Here is a 13,055-nt window from a genome sequence, read left to right as displayed (position 1 = left end):
ATCTTCTCCCCCTCCCTGGATATTACGAACAATACCACAGGGGGTCTACACCCTCTGTGATATGGGGAGTAACATATTCTTCCTCCCTGGATATTACGATAATATCACAAAACAGTGTACACCTCCTTGCGATATGGGGTGCAATATTCCCCTCCTGAATATTAAGAACAATATCACGGGGTGGGGGCCTATGCCCTCTGCAATAGGGGGAGTAATATGATTTTCCCTCCCCTGGATATTACAAACAATATCACTGGGGAGTGTACACCCCCCACGATATTAAGAGTAATATTATCCTCTCCCCCCCAAATACTACGAACAATATGGGTGTACACCTCCTGCGATATTGGGAGTAATTTCATCCTCTCCCCGCCAAATATTATGGACAATATCACAGACAATGTACACACAGGGTGTTTATGGTATTGGCAGTAATATCATCTCTCTGCCTGGATATTGCAAACAATATCAAGGGAGATGTACCCCCTTTGCGATATTGGGAGTAATATCAACGTCTCTCTCCTGGATAATAGGAACAATATCACACGGGGGTGTACATGCCCTGCCAAATTGGGAGTAATATCATCCTCTCCCCCTCTGGATATTACGAAAAATATCTCAGGGGATGTAGACCCCCTGTGATATTGGAATTGATATCATCCTCTCCCCCCCAGGATATTAAGAACCATGTTACATGAGGGTGTACATTCGCTGTGATAATAGGAGCAATATCATCCTTTACCTTTTTCCATATTATGAACAATAACATAGAGAATTAATACCATCCTCTTTCCCCTGGATATTATGAACAATACCACAGGGAGGTGTACACACCCTGTAATATGAGGAGTAATATTATCCTCTCACCACCTAGATGTTACAAACATTATCACGGAGGATGTGCACACCGTGTGATTTGGGGAGTAATATCATCTTCTCCCCCATTGGAGATTACTAAGAATATCGAAGCAGAGTGTACACCTCCTATGATATGGAGAGTAATATCATTCTCTGCGCTTTTGGATATTAGGAGCAATATCACAGGGGTAAGGCCTGCGATATAAAAAGTAATGTTATAGTCCACCCCTGAATATTACAATCAATTTCACAGGGAGGTGCCCACCTCCTGCGATATGGGGAGTAATATCATCCTCTCCCCTTTGGATATTACGAACAATATCACAACGGAGTGTACACCCCCTGCGATATGGGGAGTAATATTATTTTCTCCTTTCCCGGTCTTTACGAACAGTATCACAAAAGGGTGTACACCCTGATCGATATTAGGTGTAATATCATCCTCTTCCCGCCTGAATATTACGAACAATATCACAGAGAGGTGTACACCTTCTGCCATATGGGGAATAATATCATCTTCTCTTCCCCTGGATATTATGAACAATATCACAGATGTTGTACACACAGGGTATTTATGATATTGAAAATAATATCATCTTTTCCCCTGAATATTATGAACAATATCACAGGGGGGTGCACCCACTGCAATATTAAGAATAATATCATTTTCTCCTTTGCTAAACATTAAAAACAGTATCACAGGGGAATGTATACCCCCTGCGATTTTGGGAGTAATATCCTCTCCCTTCCTGGATATTACAAACAATATCACAGGACGGTGTACACCCCCTGCTATTTTGGAAATAATATCATCCTCACCCTCCCTGGATATTACGAACAATATTACGGGGGGTGTACACCTTCTGCAATATTGGGAGTAATATCATCCTCTCCCTACCTGGATATTGCAAACAATATCACAGAGGTCCGTACACCTCTTTCGATACTGGGAGTAATACCATCCTTTCCCCCGCCGCTGGATATTAGGAATAATGTCACAGGGGGGTGTACACCACCTGCGATATTGGGAGTCATATCATCCTCTTTCCCCCTGGATATTACGAACAATATCACAGGGGCGTCTATACCCCCTGCCATAAATGGAGTAATATCATCCTCTACCCCCTTGGATATAATGAACAATGCCACAGGGGGGTGTACAGGTCTTGTGATATTGGAGGTAATATCATCCTCTCCCCACCTAGATATTATGAATAATATCACAGAAGGGTGTACACCCCCTGAGATATTGGGAATAACATCATCCTCTCCCCCCTTGGATATTAGCAACAATATCACGGGTGGGTGTACAGCCCCTGCGATATTGGAAGTAATATCATTGTCTCCCCCTCCAGATATTATGAACAATATCACAAGGAGGGTGTACACTTCCTGCGATATTGGGGGTAATATCATACTCTCCACCCCTCGATATTACAAAGAACATCACAGAGGGGTGTATATCCCCTGCAATATTGGGAGTAATATCATTCTCTCTCCTCCTGAAAATTATGAACAATAGCACAGGGGAGTGTACCCTCCCTGCAATACTGGGAGTAATATCATCCTCTCCCCCACCCTGAATATTGTGAACAATATCACAGAGGGTTGTACACCCCCTACAATATTCGGAGTAATATCATCTTCTCCTCCCCTGGATATCACGAACAATGTCAAAAGAGAGTGTACACATCTTGCGATATTAGGAGTAATATCATCCTCTGCCACCCTGGATATTACTAACAATATCACAGAAAATGTACACGAAGGGTGTTTACTATATTGGGAGTAATATCATCTTCCCCCTGGATATTACAAATAGTATCGTAATGGGGTCTACACCCGCTGTGATATGGGGAGTAATATCATCTTACCTCCTGAATATTACGAACAATATTGCAGGCGTGTGTACATCCCCTGCGATGTGTGGAGTGATATCATTTTCTCTCCCCCTAAATATTACAAACAATATGCAGGGGGATATACACGACTGGCGATATGGGGAATAACATCATCTCCTACCCCCGTGGATATTACAAACAATTTCGCAGGGGTGCGTACACCCAGTGCGATATGGGGAGTAACATCATCCTCTCTCCTCCTGGATATTATGAACAATATCACAGGGGGGTGTATATTCCTTGCGATATAAAGCATAACCTCATCCTCTCCACCCCTGGTTATTACGGACAATATATCGCAGGGTGGTGTACACTCCCTGCAACATGGAAAATAACATCATCCTCTCCCTCCCTGGATATTACGGACAATATCGCAGGTTGTTAATGGGGAGTAATATCATCCCCTCCCCCTCTGGATGTTACGGACGATATTACAGGGCAGTGTACACATTCTGCAATATGGGGATTAATATCATCCTCCCCCGCCCCGGATGTTGCGGACAATATCACAGGGGACAATATCTTCCTGCGATATGGGGCGTAATATCATCCCCTCCCCCTCTGGATGTTATAGACTACTTTACAGGGGGGTGAACACCCCCTGCAATATGGGAAATAATATCATCCCCTCCCCTTCTGGATGTTACGGACAATATTACAGGGGGGGTGGACACATTCTGTGATATGGGGAGTAATATCCCCTCCCCCTCTGGATGTTATGGACAATATTACAGGGGGGTGTACACATTCTGCAATATGGGGATTAATATCATCCTCTCCCCCCCGCCCCGGATGTTGTGGACAATATCACAGGGGGGTGTACATCACCTGCGATATGGGGAGTAATATCATCATCTCCCTTCCTGGATGATATGAGCAGTATTGCAGCGGGCTGAACACACTCTGCGACATGGAGAATAATATGATCCTCTTTACCCCTGAATGTTATGGACAATATTACAGGGTGGTGTACATACAATGCGATACGGGAAGTAATATCATCTTCTCCACCCTGAATATTATGGACAATATCACAGGGGGGTGTTCACCACCTGCGATATTGGGCGCAACATCATCTTCTCTTCTTCTGGATGTTACAAACAGTATCACAGAGGGGTGTACAAGTCTTGCAATAGTAGGAGTAATATCATCCTCTTTCTTCCTTAATATTATGGACAATATCCCAGGGGGATGTACACCGCCTGCGATACTGAGAGTAATACCATTTTCTCCTTCCTAAATATTATGAACAATATCAGAGGGGGGGTGTACAGCCTCTGCGATATTGGGAGTAATATCATTCTGTACCCCTCCCCGGATATTATGAATAATGTCACATAGAAGTGTACAAACCCTGTGATAGTGGGAGTAATGTCATCTTCCTTCCCCTGAATATTACAAACTATATCATAGGGGGGTGTACACGCCCTGCGATGTTGCATGTAATATCATCCTCTTCTCCCCGGATATTAGGAACAATATCACAGGAAGGTGTACATCCCCTGCGATATTGACAGTAATGTCATCTTCCACCTCCCGGATATTATGAACAATATCACAGGGAGGTGTACACCCCCTGCAATATTGGGAGTAATATCATATTATCGCCTTTTGTATACTACAAACAGTGTCACAAGGATGTGTACAACCCCAGCTATATTAGAATTAATATCAACCTCTCCCCTTCTTGATATTACAAACAATATCACAGGAAGGTGTATACCTTAATATCAATATTAATATCAATTAATATCAACCTTAATATCAATATTAAGGTTGATATTAATTCTAATATAGGTGTACACCTCCTGTGATATTGGCAGTAATATCATGCTCTTCCCCTTGGATATTACAAACAATGTCACTGTGGGGTGACACTATTCGTAGTATCTAAGGGAGACACTATTCCTAATATCTCATTAGGTGTACACCCTTTCATATTATTCAGAATATCTAAGGAAGGCATTACTCCTAATATCACAGTAGGTGTACATAGGTTGATATTATTCATAATATTTAAGGAAAATATTGCTTTTAATATCACTGAGGCTGTACATCCTGGCTAATTTTTTTGATTTTTAGTAGAGATGGGGTTTCATTATGATGGCTAGGCTGGTCTCGAACTCCTTACCTCAAGTGGTCCACCTGCCTCGACCTCCCAAAGTGCAGGGACTACAGGTGTGAGACACCACACCCGGCCTGACACCGAACTTTTTCAGAAGCCACTTTCGCATATATGCTATCTCTGGCTCACCAGCACCCTTCTAAGAACAGAATCTGTCCAGAGACCTGGCCACTGGCCAAGAAGGAGGGGACAGAAACACTGACAGGCTCAGCTGGGATGACAAGCCAAAATACTCTCCTGTCAGTGTTTCTTCCTTCCAGTTACATGGAGAAAACAGATTTCCTTCATCACCACTTGCTGACCACAAATTGTCTGCAATCACAAATCTTGGAAATAAATCATTGCCAATGCTCTTTTTACAAAATTTTTAAAATTCATTATTAAAATATTAAACATTAGCTGCTTGTAATGTGCGTACCTGTAGTCCCAACTACATGGGAGGCTGAGACAGGAGGATCACTTAAGCCCAGGAGATGGAGGCTACAGTGTGTTGTGATCAGGCTACTGTATTGCAGCCTATGCAATAGAGAGAGATCCTCACTCAAAAGTAAATAAAATTTTAAAAATAAAATAACACTGGATTCCTTTGTTCTTGTACTTTCTTTCAAGGCCTAATCCATGACCTTCTAAGGCACCTTGGGTCAATATCTAGTTCACAATGATCTCTTCCTATGAATTTCAACATTGCCACTGTCTCAACAGCCTTCATAGTTGACTATTTCAACTCAACTGTAAACTATATGTTCATGGTGCACAGGGGCTATGTTTTCTTTCAACTTAGTCTCAGCAACTCCTAAAAATTACTCAATACTTACATTAAAAATTAGCCTGAGCACATAATTAGGAGACTAAATGTATGAAAGAAAATCTCCCAAACATAAGCCATCTCAAAGTCCGTACTGTGGATTATCTAAACCCTTGTCCTCCAATTAAAGAATCCAACTTCATTTCTTTTTCTTTTCTTTTTTTCTTGTGTGTGTGTGTGTGTGTGTGTGTGTGTTGGGGGGCGGGGCATAGCGGAGGGGGAACTGGGGGATGGAGTATCACTGTGTCCCCAGGCTAGAATGCTGTGGCACAATCTCAGCTCACTGTAACCTCCACCTCAGGTTCAAGCAATTGTCCCACCGTAGCCTCTCCAAGTAGCTGGGATCACAGGCGCGTACCACCTGGCCCGGCTAATTTTTGTATTTTTAGTAGAGACAGGGTTTCACCATAATCTCCAGGCTTGTCTCGAACCCCTGACCTCAAGTGATCCACATGCCTCAATCTCCCAAAGTGCTGAGATCACAAGCGTGAGCCACTGTGACTGACCCCAACTTCATTTTCTTTAAATGACCATACACCTGATAATGGTGGGTCAGCAGACTGAAATCAACAGGTTATGAATCATTTAAGTTCCATATCTCTTAACAGGTGACTGACCTGTCCGTTGTATCCACTCTTGGAGTTTATGCCTTGGTTAGAAAAATGTGCCTTGCCTAACGATGAAGGAGAGTGTGAGTAGGACAAGAGTCCACTCTTCTTGTACTTGGCTCATGGGACATACTTGGCTGGGTTCATTCATTTGCTCATTCACACAACATTTACCTAGCTTCTCCAAATGCCAAGCGAGTTAACAGGTGCTGGTGTAACAGATCCTCACAGTAGAGCTATGACAGCAGGGCTGCAGATTTGCTCCATACAGTGAAACAGGAAATATTAGCTGCATGCTTTACTGACAATGGGGTAGAGCTTCAGGTTAAAAAAGAAGAAGAAAAAAAAAAGTCATGGCTGGGAATTCTAGCATCTTGGGAGGCCAAGGAGAGAGGATAGCTTGATACCAGGAGTTCAAGACCAGCCTGGGCAACATAGTCAGACCCCGTCTCTGCAAAAAAATTTTAATTAGCCGGGCATGGTTTTGTGGACCTGTAGTCCCAGCTACTTGGGAGGCTGAGGTGAGAGGATCAACTGAGCCCACAAGGTCGAGGCTGCAGTGAGTTATGATGGCACCATTGCACTCCAGCCTGGGCAACAGAGTGAGACCCTGTCTAAAAAAGAGAGACAGAGAGAGAAAGAAAGAAAGGGAAGGAAGAAAGGGAGGGACGGAGGGAGGGCGGAAGGAAGAAAGGAAAAAAGGAAGGAAGGAAGGAAGGAAGGAAGGAAGGAAGGAAGGAAGGAAGGAAGGAAGGAAGGAAAAAAAAGTCACTAGTCTTGCAACAGAACGCTTCTAAGTGTAAGACTAATCTTGTCCATCTGATCTGAGAGCATGGTCCAAAGGACAAATAACCTCTAAATTTTGTCTAAGCCACAAAGATCAACCGGCTAGGTCAGCCCCTCCCCCTTGCTCTTCTGAGGCCCCTGCCCTGGGGACGGACTAATGGACTCTGGAGACCTCTCCATGGGCTGGATACAATCTCCGATACTGCTGCAGCGCCAAGATCTCTACGCATTCACACCACGGTGCAAGAGACGGGCAGTTACTTCAGGAAAGGGAGAGAGGAGAGGGCAGGTACAAGGGCAATGGTCGGCGGAGCTTTCCCAAGAAAGGTGCCTAACCAAGGAGAACGCGTTAAAAGCTGCGTTCTTTCTCCAGGAGAGGATGGGAGAAAGCGAAGACCCCTGATCATGACCGCAGGAACGCAGCCAGGCGCTTAGAAACGGGCAGCGTCCCCTCCCCTGCGACCCGGATGTGGATCCAGGAGCCCGGCAAGCTGGGCCCCGCCGCCACCCGCGTTTTCAACAGCTACATGGCAGACCCCTCCTCCGTTCTCCGCACCGGGGCGCCCAGCTCGCCCACCCACACTAGGGGGCGCGTGGGAACCGCGGAGTCCCGCTGCGCGCACTTTGGAGTCCTTTCTAGGCGGCTCGGAGGCCTCATCTGGATTGCAGCCCCTCCAAGAGCCGCCCCGGTCCAGAGAAGGGTAGGATAGGGGCTCCCCAAGGGAGGACTACAGGAAGATGGAACGGGATTTCTTCCTCTGCCCTTCATCGCCTAAGTGGGCCTAGATTCTAACTGGCTGTCCCTTCCGTGTCATCGCCGCGGTCCCCATGTGCACCCCATTTGTCCTCCCCCCTTCCTGTCCTGTGTCGCCTCCCCCCACTCCACCTCCCTTCGTGACCGCTGGCTGGGTTGACCCTGCCGGGCCTGCGCTCTTGACCTTCAGGCCAGTCTGTTCTCCTCTCCCTGTGTGCACCCCAACACCTCCCAGCTCGGCCTGGAGTATCTATTAGGTTGGTACAAAAGGAATTGCAGTTTTGTGATTTTTTTTTTAATGGCAAAAACCGCAATAACTTTTATACCACCCATAAATAGGCAGGGGGAACCTGCAAGAAAAGCCGTAGAGAAGGGGCCGAGATCCAACCGCCTAGTCTGCCAAGAGTATGGGTTTGCCAGAGGCATATGATATATTGAAGCAGGAAAGGAAGAAAAAAGATTAAGGAGACAAATTGTTCGTGATAAGGGGTTTCCTGATAAACTCAGAAACAGCCCAAGTTATGGAGCACTTAAACTGACGTTATCTCATTAATCCTCACGACTGTCCTGTGCAGGTAGTGTTTTGTTTGTTTTTTACCATCTTCCATGCCAGAGCTGCAGTTGGTATGCAACAAAGGCAGCATTTGAACCCTGGCCTGCTCGTGCCAGAGCGGGGACATCTAACTGCACCCACCACAAAGGACAATGGAGGAAGACAGTGTCATTTGTAATATGAGCAAGTGGGGAAAAGACAAAACAAAGGCTTGTATTATGCCCAAGCTGTACATTTATAAACATGAATGAAATAAACATAAAAGAGGCTGTTTTTTTGGTTTTGTTTTTGTTTTTTGAGACAGAGTCTTTGTCACCCAGCAGGCTGGACTGCAGTGGCACAATCTCGACTCACTGCAAGCTCCGCCTCCCGGGTTCTAGATGATTCTCCTGCCTTGGCCTCGGAGTAGCTGGGATTACAGGCTGCACCACCACGCCTGGCTAATTTTGCTATTTTTAGTAGAGACTGGGTTTCACCACCTTGGCCAGACTGATCTTTAACTCCTGACCTCAGGTGATCCACCATCTCAGCCCCCAAAAGTGCTGGGATTACAGGCGTGGGCCACCACGCCTGGCCATAGCTAACCATTTTCTAAAAACAAAGAGAGTAAATGGGAAGTGTCCACAAAATAAAGTTTTAAATTTATGTAGTGTCTTGTTGATTTGTAAAGAGCATGGTTTGTTTGAAATCATTCTTACACTCTTGGATTAAAACACCAGTTCCTTCACACACTTGTATTTTGAAGGGAGTATAAAATGTGATTACCTCACACCTGTGATCCCAGCACTTTGGGAGGCTGAAGCAGATGGATCACCTGAAGTGAGGTGTTCGAGACCAGCCTGGTAAACATGGTGAAGCTCCATCTCTGCAAAAAATACAAAAATTAGCTGGATGTGATAGTGGGTGCCTGTAGTCCCAGCTACTCAGGAGGCTGAGGCAGGAGAATCACTTGAACTTGGGAGGCAGAGGTTGCACTGAGCCAAGAACGCATCACTGCACTCCACCCTGAGCGACAGAGCAAGACTCTGTCTCCAAAAAAAAAAAAAAAAGTTGTGATTCCATATGATACAAATGTCAGAAAAAAGACAGATGTTAGTTTGCTGACTCTGGCAGGGAGTTACCTGTCGGAAGGTAGTTCCCACCACAGCCCAGGATTCCAATGTTTTCTCTAGTTACATGTCAAGGTCTCCAAATCCAGGGCATCCCTCCTCAAATCATGCTAGTCCTACACTGCTAAATGTTTACTGAATGAATGGATGGATGAAGGCAACATTTTTAGATGTGGGAATCCCACAGTGCTTGATTCTCTAGATGAATCTCTGGAGGCCTCTTTTGAACTTGGTTCTTAAACCTCCTCGGTTGCCCACACACTACGTCCTAGAGTGAGGCATTTCTCCAGAGCTCACTTATTACTTTGAAAGTGCCATACTCCCACATGTAGGCCCATATGCTGGCTCTTTTGCCTAAACTCTCCCTGCTCCTCTCCCTGCATTCCCCACCTGTCATCTACCTCTATCCACCCTTTTGCTCAGGCCAAAAACCTAGGAATTTTCCCATTACCACTTTGCTCCACTGCTATAACCAGAGGTGACAGTGACTTGTACCAAGGATACACGCCCACTAGAAAGTTCTGGTTGCCAGAAAAAAAATAAGAGTCCATTTGGCCACCATGTAATAGAAATGCAAATCTAGCGATGGCAGCAGGGGTATCTTGACAGGAGATATAAATTTGGGAGCTTTCACCTGTGATCTGCCATTGTCAAAACTGTCCAACCCTGTTTCCGAGCAGGGGTTTGACTAGCTCCCTAAAAAAAAGCTCAGGATATTCTCTCCTCGTATCCCAGAGAGCTCTGGGAGCATTTGAGATCAGTTTCAAACTCATGACAATGAGTCATCACTGATGTACTAGGGAATAAAGGGCTATCAAACTTCTCTGGGTTTTCAGATCTGTGTAATACCAACATCACTTTGGGGTATGTTTTTGTTTTTGTTTTCTTTGTGTGTGTGTGTGCGCGCACGCGTGTTTTTGGGACAGAGTCTCACTCTGTCACCCAGGCTGGAGTGCAGTGGTGCAGTCTCGCCTCACTGCAACCTCTGCCTCCCGGGCTCAAGCAATTCTTGTGCCTCAGCCTCCCAGGTAGCTGGAATTAAAGGCACGCACCACCATGCCCAGCTAATTTTTGTATTTTTAGGAGAGACCATGCCCAGCTAATTTTTGTATTTTTAGGGTTTCACTATGTTGGCCAGGCTGGTCTCAAACTCCTGGCCTCAAGCAACCTACCTGCCTCAGCCTCCCAAAGTGTTGGGATTACAGGTGGGAACCACTGCACCCGGCCTGGGGTGTTTCTTAAAATATTCCTCTGTAAAATGGAGCTAGCTGCTTTGCAGAATTGTGAGAATACGTTTATATATGTACAAACATACATGTGTGTGTAGGTAGGTGGGAATACAGAAGATAAAGGCGCCCTCTACTGTTACATTTCTCTTCTTTCCTCCTTCAAGGCCTAAATGACTCAGAACACAAACTCAAATATCAGGCCAATTAAATATCTGCTTGAAGGTTTGCCCTGAAGGACTATTTTGATTTCGCATTCTTTAAAGTGTGTTTCACGTACTTAAAAAATATTGCTGGGCATGGTGACTCATGCCTGTAATGCCAGCACTTTGAGAGGCTGAGGCAGGCAGATCACCTGAGGTGAGGAGTTTGAGACCAGCCTGGCCAACACAGTGAAACCCTGTCTCTACTAAAAATACAAAAATTAGCCGGGAGTGGTGGCAGGTGCCTGTAATCCCCACCACTTGGGAGGCTGATGCAGGAGAATCGCTTGAACCCAGGAGGCAGAGGTTGCAGTGAGCCAAGATCGCACCACTGTACTCCAGCCTGGGTGACAGAGCGAGACTCTGTCTCAAAAAACAAAAAAAGAAGAAGAAGAAGAAAAGTTATTTCTAGTTCTACTGAAACCTCCAACTATTTACTTCTAGTATCCCAGAGAGCTCTGGGAGCATTTCAGACCAATTGCAAACTAATGACAATGAGTCGTTAGTGATGTACTAGGGAATGAAGAGCTATCAAACTTCTCTGGGTTTTGAGATCTGTGTAATACCAACATCACTTTGGGGTGAGCTTTTGTTTCCTTTTTGTTTTTGCTTTTTTTGTGGGTTTTTGTTTGTTTGTTTGTTTTAAGGCAGAGTCTCACTCTGTCACCCAGGCTGAAGTGCAGTGGCGCAATCTCGGCTCACTGCAACCTCAAACATACATGTGTGTAACCTCAATTTATGTTCACGACAGTGGGGATTTGTTTAAATGTCTACATTCTTTCTAATAAACTGCTGGAAGACTTCTTGGCTACCCTTTTAAGTGTACCTGGCTTACTATAATTTTTATGTATTTACCATTTACTGGAATGGAGTTTTTAGTTTTATTTGAGGGATAATTTGGGATTATTCCTGTTTGAAAAAAGAGGCTTGCTGTAATGTCACAGGAAAACTTTTTAAAGTGGATCTGTAATAGAATATTGTAGATGCACTTTGTAGCAGTTGGAAAAGGAAGTGCTGTGATTTGATTGAAATAAAACTAAAGGTGTTGCCCTCTTCTAAAAACAAATAAAAAAGCAGCAGCTGTTCTGCAGCTGTCACCATGACAATGTGCCTTCCTTCTAAGAGTCCAGGGAATAAGCAGCCCTATGACAAACATATATTTCCTCTGAAAGAAAATAATGCTTGAAGATCAAAGGAACAGAGTTTACCTCTTTATTTTGCAGATAGCATCTGAAGCTATTGATAAAGCCATTTTCATCCATTTCATGGTGTAGTTTACCAAAGAAAAAGATCTGAAATTTAGAAGTTATGTCAGCAGTGGGAAAACAGATGTACCTTAAAAAAGCAAAACCACCTATTTCCATGACTCTAATTTCCCAAATGTAAAATAGGAAAACAGTCTGTCATTTATCCAGTAATAATTTATCTGGCAGGCCTCTATTTATCTAAGACACAGCTCAAAAGCAGAAAGTAAGAACGGAAAGAAAATACTGTTCTAAACTTGCCTTATTTGATGATTGCTCCTTGTTAAAAACCAAATTTCTTCTATCTTGTCTGTCAAGGAGCTATTTTGGTCTGTTTGTGTTTGTATAACAGAATACCTGAGACCGGGTAATTTATAAAGAAAAGAGGTTAATTTGATTCATGGTTCTGCAGGCTGGGAAGTTCAAGCACAGAGCCCTGGCATCTGGTGCTGCACTATAACATGGTGAAGAAGGTCAAAGGAAGAGCAAAATGTGTGAAGAGGCCAAATCCAAAGGCTACCTCTTGACTTTATAACAACCCACTTTGGTGGGAAAATTCCCATGAGAACTGATCCAGTCTTTAGAGAGTAAGAACTCACTCACTACTGCAAGAACAGCACCAAGCCATTCATGAGGGATCTGCCCTCATAACCCAAACCACTCCAAGGCTGCACCCCCCAACACCATCATGCTGGGGTTCAAATTTCAACATGACTTTTTGTGGAAACAAATTCAAACCATAGCAGAAGCATTCAAGGATCTGCTCATACGTTTACAGCAGAGCTGCAATGACCCACTTCTCACCTAATATTCTACATATCTCTCAATCTTGACTCACTGTCTAACGACATTTTCTTATTTCTCTTGGCTCAAAGATTCCATG

Source organism: Chlorocebus sabaeus, chromosome 7 (assembly GCF_047675955.1).
Source record: "Chlorocebus sabaeus isolate Y175 chromosome 7, mChlSab1.0.hap1, whole genome shotgun sequence".
NCBI lineage: Eukaryota > Metazoa > Chordata > Mammalia > Primates > Cercopithecidae > Chlorocebus > Chlorocebus sabaeus.
The sequence above is the reverse complement of the archived record's forward strand: the minus strand, read 5'-3'. Positions refer to the sequence as shown.